The sequence below is a fragment of the Panicum hallii genome, chromosome 5 (assembly GCF_002211085.1).
Source record: "Panicum hallii strain FIL2 chromosome 5, PHallii_v3.1, whole genome shotgun sequence".
In the NCBI taxonomy this organism is placed as follows: Eukaryota; Viridiplantae; Streptophyta; class Magnoliopsida; order Poales; family Poaceae; genus Panicum; species Panicum hallii.
In genome coordinates this window covers 40,146,566-40,157,891 of record NC_038046.1, presented here as the reverse complement: position 1 = coordinate 40,157,891, position 11,326 = coordinate 40,146,566, and the positions used below count along the sequence as shown (strand labels likewise).

Sequence of the window (11,326 nt, the reverse complement as noted above, 5' to 3'; positions counted from 1 at the left end):
TTTTTACATATTAATACACCTATTAAAAAAATGAACGGAGGGATTGGAGCACCTTACAGCATATACTTTGACTTATTTTTTTCATTCCACATAAAGGTATCTTTTTCCATGGGTTAATTTGGCATGCATGCATTCACATACTCACATACAAATTGGTCGAACAAGATTACAAGAACAAATCATTATGTATTCGGTGTATATATAAGAATGGATAGCAGTCAAATAATTTATTATTCCCTTCTTATTTTCGTATTTTTTGCAAGTCGCCTTGTACTTATGAACTCGTTTAATGCAACAGAGTATGACAGTAGTCACAACAAGTTGAATTGTTCAAGGACATGTGGCAATACAAAGTATTCCATTCCCCTTTGGGCTTGAACTAGACTGTTCAGCTACTGCCAAATTTCAACTGAATTGCACATCAAATCAACCCCTGATCCAAAGATGATCTTATTCGCAGCAGTATCAGGTGATAAATATTTCTTTAGATGAAGGACTCCTATTTGTGAACAAAACCTATGATCCTAAATACATGTCACTTATTAATGATTTAATGGACGATTCTGAGCAATACAGTATTTGGAAATGGGCTATCAGCAACACAACTTGTGAAATGGCAAAGAACCAGAACCACACAAGCTATGCATGCATCAGTGCAAACAGTGAGTGCACGAATGTCACCCACGGAGATGCCTACATTGGCTATCGTTGCAAGTGTTCACCTGGCTATGAAGGAAACCCTTACACCAGCAGGAATTAATGGTTGCCATGGTACGCATACTCTTCATCTATAATCATTTTTTGTTATATATTTATTTTTTTGAACGCATTTAGTATTAAATGTCATATATCTAAGGATAGATGTATGCTTAGGTAGCCAAAATAAGAATATGTGGTACGTAACTTAATACAAAAAAGACAATACACAATATGACACTAAAAAGTTATATTCCTTTATACTCATTCTTTTATAAGCCACTGTTTGCGAGTCTGAAACGTTGTATGCCCACCACGCGGTCCCATGACTTAATTATCTAGTGGCATAGAACTAAGCGGGTGTTTGGATCGAAGTGCTAATGATCAAACTAAAAAGTGCTAAACTTTAGCACTAGCTCCTTCAAACAAGACTACGCCCTATTTGGATCCAAATGCTAATGGGTAAAAGTGCTAAATTTTAGCACTAGCTCATCCAAACAGGAGTGCTAATGGGGTCGGCTAAACTTCAGCCAAGGCTCAAAAATTTTAGCATGTGCATGAATGCTAATATATGCTAAACTTTAACACTCAATTTTAGCTCCCCAAACAGATCCTCAAAAACTTTAGCATAGAGTATGAGTGATAATAGGTGATAAAGTGGTCCGCCTCCATAAGAAAACAATTGAATACAGTCATGTACTCATGTGAGCGAGATACATTATCCAGTTAATTAATTCAGCTCACTTTCTGGAACGCCACTTGCAGATATCAACGAGTGTGTGAAGATACCCTACTTATGTAATGAAACATGCCATAACCTCGAAGGAAGCTACAATTGCACCAGCTGCCCTCAAGGCACATCTTTCGATCCTGTAGAAAGGCAATGCACTTCCAGTAAACATCACAGCCTTGTTTTTGGTATGTAAATAAGATTTTCACTGTACCTCATTACGTTGCATATTGTGTGAATTTTTTTGAGAAACAAAAAATTAACCAAGTTGTAACTCTGACCCCACAACATATAATTACTTGTGCGGCTGTTGCTATTGGACTTGGCTCTGGCTTTGGAGTCTTGGCTCTCACGTTAGGTACAACCATATTAATCCAACAGTGGAGGAGACCTATCCGAAGGACAAGTCGAAGGGCATACTTCCGGAGAAACAAAGGCCTACTCCTGGAGCAGCTAATCTCGTCTGAGGAAAGTGCTACCCAGAGCACAAGAATATTTTCCTTGGAAGAACTGGAGATGGCAACAAATAGCTTTGACTCGACACGAATTGTTGGCTGTGGTGGTCTTGGTACGGTTTACAAGGGAATTTTATCAGATCAACGTGTGGTAGCCATCAAAAAGTCAAAAATCGTGGAGCAGAGTGAGATCGATCAATTTATAAATGAGGTTGCCATTTTGTCTCAAATTATTCATCGCAATGTGGTGAAGCTTTTTGGCTGCTGCCTTGAATCTGATGTGCCTTTGCTTGTGTACGAATTCATCTCGAATGGCACACTTTATGATCTTCTTCATGGTGATTTGAGTACCAGATGTTTGTTAATAACATGGGATAACCGTACAAGGATTGCTCTTGAGGCTGCAACTGCTCTTGCTTATCTCCATTCGGCTGCTTCAATCCCAATCTAACAGGAGACGTGAAATCTGCCAACATACTGTTAAATGACAGTTTCACCGCAAGGGTTTCAGATTTTGGTGCTCCAAGATCCATTTCTATTGATGAGACTCATGTTGACACCATTGTGCAGGGGACATTTGGGTACTTAGATCCTGAATATTACCATACAGGACAGTTAAATAAGAAAAGCGATGTTTATAACTTTGGTGTGATACTACTTGAGCTACTAACAAGGATGAAACCAATTTTTCTCAATTGCTTGGGTGAAAAACAGAATTTGTCTCATTGCTTCCTTCAAAGTCTGCGAGATAAAAAATACAGCAGAAATATTGGATCCTCATGTTATTGAGGAAGCCACTACTACAAAAATGATTTACAGCAATGCTCCATTTTTTCCAGGGGTGGATCAAAATATAAGCCGTTCCTACAAAAGGAGTGGGGTAACTGTAGCAGTTGACCCGCTCCTGGAAATGCATCTTTAGGGGCGGGTGGCGCCATCACCCGCCCCCGAAAATGGGGCGGGTGATGGCGCCACCCGCCCCTAAAGATGGCATTTCTAGTGGCAGGTGGCACCATCACCGCTCCTAAAAATACCCCATTTTCAGGTGCGGGTCATGGCGCCACCCACCCCTGAAAATGTATTTTTAGGGGCAGGTGGGGCCAACACCTGCCCATAAAAGTACACATAAAATTCTGGGCACAACCATTCTTCCTACTCTCGACAGCCCATTGCTTGCTCGGGGGAGGTGTTGCTTGAAAATCCAAAAAAAAAAGAGGTGAGATTTTAAACTTGATTTCCTTGAGTTGGGGGCTCTAGAAGGTAAGTTGATGCTAATCTCATATTTTTTTTTAGGTTTTTGGATAGTTTTAAGGCTCAAATGGAGCTCTTTTACTTCTAGCTAGATCTAGATCTCCATGGTGTGGATTTGTCATTTGGGGCTCCATGTGTCTCAAACTTTTGGATGAAGTTAGGTTATTTTAGTAGGTAAACAAGATTATGTAATCATTTGGGCCTAATCTTTATGTTTTAGCCTCGTTTCTAAGTAAACAAATTCCTAGATCTATGGTGCAGAGAGAAGAAACTTAGTTTTCTTCATATTTACACACATGCATAATAGTTTTTTCTCAACAAAATTTAGTTGTTCAATAATAGGTTGGGTTTTGATTTTTTTTTAGTTTTTACATGTTAAATTGATTTTTCCAATATCTACGCATACATAAAAGTATATATATATATATGGCCATTTGGGGCTCTCTTTGCCTCAAACTTTTTGATGAAGTTATGTTATTTTAGTAGGAGAAAAGGATTATGTAATTATTTGGATCCAATCTTTATGTTTTAGTCTCATTTCTAAGTAACCAATTTTCTAGATCCATGGAGGAAAGAGAAGAAACTTTATTTTTTTCTATATTTACACACATGCATGATAGTTTTTCCCCCAAAATTGTTGTTCAATAATAGGTTGGGCTTTGATTTTTTTTAGTTAGTACATGTTAAATTGACTTTTTCCAACATCTACACATATATAAGAGTATATACTTATTTACCATTTATTTATAAAATTATTGAAGAGCTTATTTTAATTCGTTTAAATTATTTGTTGATGTTTAGATATGGATAGGACATGGATATACGAAGCACAAAGGATAGATGACTATTTCCTTGGAACACTCAATAATTCATTCAAGCTGCTGAAAACCATGCAAAAAATAAGAAGACACAGAGTATACCTTGCCCATGCAAAATCTGCAAGAATATGAGAGTATTCTGCGACACAACTACAATCAGATCGCATGTGTTGGTGGTGGGTGGTTTTGTTGAGAATTACATGATCTGTACGGAACATGGTGAGAAAGCACCCCCTCCGACGGAGAATCCACTCAATGAAATGATAGAAGACGTTGAGTTTGATAGATTGTCTGATGCTTAATATGATAATTTTTGTGCGATTGTCGGCAATGATGATGGTGATGTTGTCAGCGAGGGGCCTATCGATGTTGGTAGTGATGATGGTAGTGACAACGAACTTGATAACGGTGATTTCCTTAGCCAGTTGTTGCGCCACACCAAAGCAGAGCTATTGGTAGATAGTGCAAAGGGGTTAGCAAACTTCGAGACTGTAAAAAAATCATCAGAGAAAAATACATACAAGCGATCAAAGGGATGTCTGAAATACTGGACCGTGCTTCGTTTCATACTGGAGATGTTGTCTCTAAAAGCTAAGCACAGCTGGTCAGGTAGTAGTTTCAATGATCTCCTGCATATGTTGGCTTGTTGCTTCCAAAGCCAAATAAAGTACCCGCCAACACCTATCGAGCAAAGAAGCTTGTCAGTCCGTTTACGATGGATGTGGAAAGAATTCATGCATGTCCGAATCATTGTATTTTGTATCGTGGGGATACATTCAAAGACTTGGACAAGTGCCCTATTTGTTCTGCAAGTAGTTGCAAAAACAATTCCAGTTATTGTGGTGGCGACATTCAAGGTCCAGGTGATGGGAATAAAAGGAAGAGGAAGGGTGCAAGGAATAATGATTGCCTCTAATGAGCTAGCAGACACTACTTTAGGCATTTCTGAGAAGCAAAGCAGAATTCCTGCTTTGGTTATGTGGTACCTCCCAGTTGCTGATCGCCTGAGGCGTTTCTTCTCCAACCCAAAGGATGCTGAACTGATGCGGTGGTGGGATTCAGATAAGTAGAAGAAGGACGACAAAAAGCTCCGACATCCAACTGATGCTCGTCAATGGAAGAAGTTCGATGAGCAGTATTATCTAGAATTTGGAGAGGACCCGAGGAATGTTCAGTTTGGGTTGAGTACGGATGAAATGAATCCATTTGGTGATAGAACTAGCAATCAAAGCACATGGCCAATAATCATGACGATGTACAACCTGCCTACATGGTTGTGCCAGAAGAGAAAGTATCTTTTGCTATCAATCCTTATACAAGGCCCCAAGCATCCTGGCATTGATATAGATATTTTTCTTGAGCTTCTGATGCAAGAGATGGAAACTCTATGGAAGGAGGGTATCAATATCATTGATGGTTTTACACGGCAGCCCTTTAATCTAAGAGCCATTATCTTTGTCACCATCCATGATTACCAAGCTTTGTTTGTCCTTTCAGGATAGGTCAAAGGTAGGACAGGATGCACTGTCTGCGTGGATGACACCGTATCATCTTTCCTGGAAGGTTCTAGAAAGGTAGTTTACCTTGGGTGCAGACGCTTCTTGGTGGAAGGACATCGGTACCGAAGTAAGAAGTTCTACAACTTATTTGATGGCAAGCCTGAGTTACATTCTGCTTTAGTAAAACGAGACGAGCACTATATTTTTGAAATGGTCAGGTCCATCCAGGTCACCTATGGGAAGATGACGAAAGATGGGAAGAAGTGAAATAGATATAAGGCACCTATCGAAGGCGTACCATTCAAGAAATAGACCATCTTCTACAAGTACTTGCCATATTGGGCAGATCTTGAGGTCCACAATGCAATCGATGGTATGCACCTGAAGAAGAATGTGTTTGGTAACACAATTGAGCTCCTTCTGGAGACATCAGCAAAGATAAAGGATACCTTGAAGTCACATCAAGACCTGGTAGCCATGAAGATAAGAGAAGATCTTCACCTATAGATAAAGGGAATGGAAGATATGAACTTCCGCCGGCTAGCTACAACTTGACACATGATGACAAGAAGGCAATGTGCAAGAGCTTATGGGGGATCAGAGTCCCAAGTCGTTTCTCATCCAACATAAGGACACAAGTCTCGATGAAACACCTCTTGCTATGTGGCTATAACTGTCATGATTGTCATGTGTTGCTAATGGTGTTCCTCCCTATTGCAATCAAAGCGATCAATCTAGTATACGTGAAGATGGTAATCACTCGGTTGTGTTACTTCTTCAACAAGATTTCTCAAAAGGTGATTGATGGAGATAAATTGAAGGATCTCCAAGAATTTTTTAGGGAGACTATGGCGCAGCTCAAGATGTGCTTCCCTCCAGAATTTTTTGATATAACAGAGCACCTAATGATTCACATGTCGACCACATACGTGCACTTGGTCCACTTTACCTACACGAAATATGGACGTATGAGCATTTCATGTCCATTCTAAACCAGTACATACTGAATCATGCATACCCTGAGGGGTCCATGATAGAGAGATATAGTACTGAGAAAATTGATGAGGACATCTCTGCTTTGCATACAATGCAAGGACCGATCACTAGAGCACGTGCGCAACAGTTGGATCTCCAGGTACGTTCTAACCTTGTCAATTATTTTTCAGAACTTACGCTTGGTTCCATACATATTTTATTGATTAGGAATAATGGAGAGGACCAGTAAGGACTTGGAGAAAGACAAGGAGTCAAGGAGGAGGAGGAGGACCAACTCGACTTCGACTCCACCTCGGATTGCAGAACCTGACTTCACTAAAATTAACGCTCTGGCCACATACGGAGTCAGATTTGGACGTTCTATATATGGTTAGAACTAGAATTTCATAAGGCTTCCAATGGCACTGGTCCCACCTCAAAATTTCTTCTGAGTCGATGGGAATCGTCAAAACAAGTGGATGCCAGAATCTGTCACGGTGCTGCATCACCATCTTTTGGGCCGCTGGCCCGTGTATCGTGTTGGAGCCCGTTAGGGATGCGTTCAGGGGACTTGCATGCCCCTAACTCCTTTTTATTCAGTAGCCATCACCACTTTAGGGTTTAGGTTTTTCTTAGATTTAATCTTTCATCAAACAATGTCGCCGTTCATCAGTTTGTGAGACCCCATATCGTAATCAAGTTTGTTTGATTGCATCTCCTGTTCTTGCTTGTGTTCTTGATTGCGCTTGCAGGGATAAGCCTTCATGACAAGGTCATCCGTGTGGTACGGGTGATAACCAATGGAGCAGTAGTGTAGTGATTATGAGGATCTATTCGTTCAGAGCCTTGGTTCATCAATGTCGAGTTCTCCACCAATCAAGTTTACCGTACCTCTCGGAAGATCGGGACTCGTCCTCCTATCAAGTGGTATCAGTTATCAGGTTGCCCGTGAGGTATATTCGTGTGCCTTTAGATTCATTTTGCTTCCATCCTATAGTCCACAAAAAGCCACAAAAATTTTTACTCTTTCCGACCTACAACCCTCACTCAGCCTTTTGCATAATTTGGTTTCGAAGTCCATAGTTCTAAGTTCGTGTCCTAGCTTGAGTTTGCCTGCTGGTTTAGATTTATTTTAGTTGAGTTTTGTTTCTTCCATCCGCTGCCATCTAAATAAATTCAATCTACAAAAAAAATTCATCCACCGATCCACCGATTCACATCCGATTCAGTTTCCACTGCCACAAAAACCTAATTCAGAGGGTCCTCCTTAAAATAGGCATAACTTTTTGCTCGGAACTCCGATTGAGGTGAATGTTTTTCCTAGAAAGCTCTCAAAAATTTCACATACAATTCTCTGGCTATGCCGGGTGCGGTGATCTCAAAAAAATTTAAAAAAATTAGGAAGGCACTTGATTCGAGCTCCGAAGTTTCAGCACCAGTTTTTCCAAACGCTCCTGAATTTGTACCAATCACATCTTTCATTGATTTGAGCTGATATTTGGTGTTGTTCCTATTCTTGTGCCCCTGGTTGAGAAAAAAATATCAAAAAGATAGAAGCAAAAAAATTTAATTCCTACTAGTGCTAAAAGACAAAACAGGGGGCAAATTTGCTGTTTTTCTATGTGAGCTGCTGGATACTTGCTCATATTGCCTTTGTTGTTCATTATCTTTCATCCTTGTTCCTTGCTTGCTGCCACACCTATTCTAATATATTTTTAGGCTAGCAACTAGGTCAAGTTCTTTGGACACTTATTTAGCATTGCTATCTGTTACTAACTTGTGTGCCACATACATATACTACATTTGAGCCTTCCCAAGCTCCACCTTCTCCCAAGCAGAACACGTACCTTTGCAATCACACCCACTCTCTTCGTGTTATCATACCAGTCACCGTTTACCACCTGCAGTGCTGGTAAGACACTTGTAAGAGCGGGGTAAGACGCATCTTATTGCTTGTTTTCCACTTCCACTTCCACTTCGGGGAGTGTAGTCGTAGGGTTCATAACCTTTTGCCTTCGTTTCTGTTTTGTTCTAACCATGACAGGAAAGGAGCCGATGGATGAGACCTCTCCTTCTACACCTCCGGACGATAATGAGTGCGTGTCCCATATGGAACTAAAAGACATGATGCAGGCGATGACTGACACTTTCAACAAGTACCAGACCACTACAATAGCCACCTTTTAGAGGATTTATACAAGTGTTGATAGTCTTGCCGCATGGCTGGACGCAGTGAAGGCTCGTTTTCCCCACCATGCTCTACCCCCAATCGTCCCTGCTGCCGGCGGCCTTGCTCACAATGACATAGAGGACGAGTTCGACGACGACGAGGTTGATGCACAGCAGCGCCGTCGCCTTCTACATAATTGTCACGGTATGGGAGGTAATGGTAGACGTCATCCTCATGCTCCTGAGCAAGATAATGATCCTTATGCTAAGATTAAGTTTTCTATTCCACCGTTTTATAGATCTCATGATGCTGAGACTTACTTGGATTGGGAATGAACTTGTCAATGCACGTAATGCCCCACATACATGGACTGCGTTAAAAGAAGAGATGCATGCTAGGTATGTTCTTCCATCATATAGACGTGATCTTCATAAGAACTTACAACACTTTGATCAGGGTGACATGTCTATCCAAGAGTACTACCAAGAGTTGCAGAAACGTATGCTTCATTATAGGGTAGTTGAGGATCAGGAAGAACAGATTGTTAGATTTTTATGGGAGCTTGTGGCGTGAGGTCCAGGACATAGTTGATTATAAGGAATATCATTCTATACAACATTTGTTTCAACTTGCTATGTTGGCAGAAAAAGAACTACAGGGTCACCAACAGGAATGGCAGAACAACATTTTCACGCCACGGCAGCTTCCGGCGCCAGCCAAAGCAGCGCCCTCCTCAAGCGTACGTGCGGCAACACTTCCCTCCACTGGTGTTGTACGCAGCACCGCACCTTCAACATCAAAGGGACAAGACAACAGCAAGTCCCAGACACCTCCTGGTATTGCAGTAAAGGCTATGGTGCCCAACACTTCCACTGGTCGCACCTCCGATATCAAGTGCCATTGTTGCCAGGGATTTGGCCATATGCAGCGAGCTTGCTCTAGCAAACGGGCGATCATTGCTACTGCTGATGGTGGGTATGTTAGTGCTTCGGATATTGAAGATGAAAATATTATTGCAGCTAACATGTCAGGTTCTGATGACAGTGCTAAGGAGGTTCTTGGTACATCTGCGACCAACAACTACAGGACCTTAATTGTGCACCAAGCTTTGAGCGCCACAGTGGGAGAGGATGACAAACGCCAACGTCACAACCTTTCCAACATGTTTCTTATCGTCAAGGACTGACGTGTGCATACAATCATTGACGGAGGTAGCTACAACAATTTGGTGAATGTTGAGGTGGTCAAGAAGCTTGGTTCGACCACGCGGGAGCATCCACATTCTTATCATATTCAATGGTTTAACAACAATGGTAAGGTAAAGGTAACAAAAACAGCAAGGATATATTTTTCAATTGGGTCTTACCATGACTTTGTTGATTTTGATGTGGTGCCTATGGATGTTTGCTCTCTTTTGTTGGGACGTCCTTGGGAGTTTGATACTGATGCTATTCACTATGGTAGATGCTTTTGAAAATTGTAGAGAGGGAAGAATGTGGCAAAAATTTCTGCTGTGTGAAGGCCTTCTCTACCATGCTAACAAGCTGTGTGTTCCACCTAACTCCATTTGTCTTTTGCTATTGCAGGAAGCGCATGGCGGTGGTTTGATGGGATATTTTGGTGTTAAAAAGACAGCGGACGTGCTGGCCGCTCACTTCTTTTGGCCATGGATGCGGCGTGATGTGGAGCGCTACGTCTCGCGTTGCACCACATGCACCAAAGCTAAGTCTCGACTTAATCCACATGGTCTTTATATGCCTCTTCCTGTTCCTTGTACACCTTCGGAGGATATTTCTATGGACTTTGTTTTAGGATTGCCTAGAACAAAGAGGAGGAGGGATAGTGTCTTTGTGGTTGTTAATCGTTTCTTTAAAATGGCGCATTTTATACCCTGTCACAAGACCGACAATGCTTCACATATTGCTGATTTGTTCTTTAATGAGGTTGTGCGTTTGCATGGTGTACCAAATACTATTGTTTCTGATAGGGATGCTAAGTTTTTGAGCCATTTTTGAAAAAATTTATGGTATAAATTGGGAATAAAGTTGTTATTTTCTACTACTTGTCATCCACAAACTGATGGGCAAACGGAGGTAGTTAACCGTACCTTGTCTACTATGTTGCGGGCTATTTTGAAAGATAATTTGAGTTTGTGGGAGGAGTGTTTGCCACATATTAAGTTTGCTTATAACAGATCTATTCATTCCACAACCAAGTTAAGTCCGTTTATGGTAGTATATGGTTTCAATCCTCGTGCTCCAATTGATTTGCTACTTTTACCACCTTCTGAAATTGTGAACTTAGATGCTACACAATGTTCTGAATTTATTCTTAAGTTGCATGAAACTACTAAGTTGCAAATTGAAAAAATGAATGAAAGGTATTGAATTGCTGCTAGTAAAGGTAGGAAGGAGGTAAAATTAGAACCTGATGATTTGGTATGGGTTCATTTGAGAAAAGATAGGTTTCCAGATTTGAGAAAGTCCAAACTCATGCCATGTGCCACTGGACCTTTTAAGGTTCTTGAGAAGATAAATGACAATGCATATAAACTTGAGTTGCCTCCCGAATTTGGGGTTAGTCCCATATTTAACATTTCAGATTTGAAGCCATACTTGGGTGAGGAAGATGAGCTTGAGTCAAAGGCAGACTTCAATTCAAGAGGGGGAGGATGATGAGGACATCTCTCCTTTGCATACAATGCAAGGACCGATCACTAGAGCACGTGCGCG

The 11,326-nt window shown here is 41.0% G+C and overlaps 1 pseudogene; it reads left to right on the top strand.

Moving 5' to 3' along the window:
• Positions 1–276: 276 nt before the first annotated feature.
• On the top strand, positions 277–2,803 carry LOC112892651 (annotated as a pseudogene).
• The last annotated feature ends 8,523 nt before the right edge of the window (positions 2,804–11,326 follow it).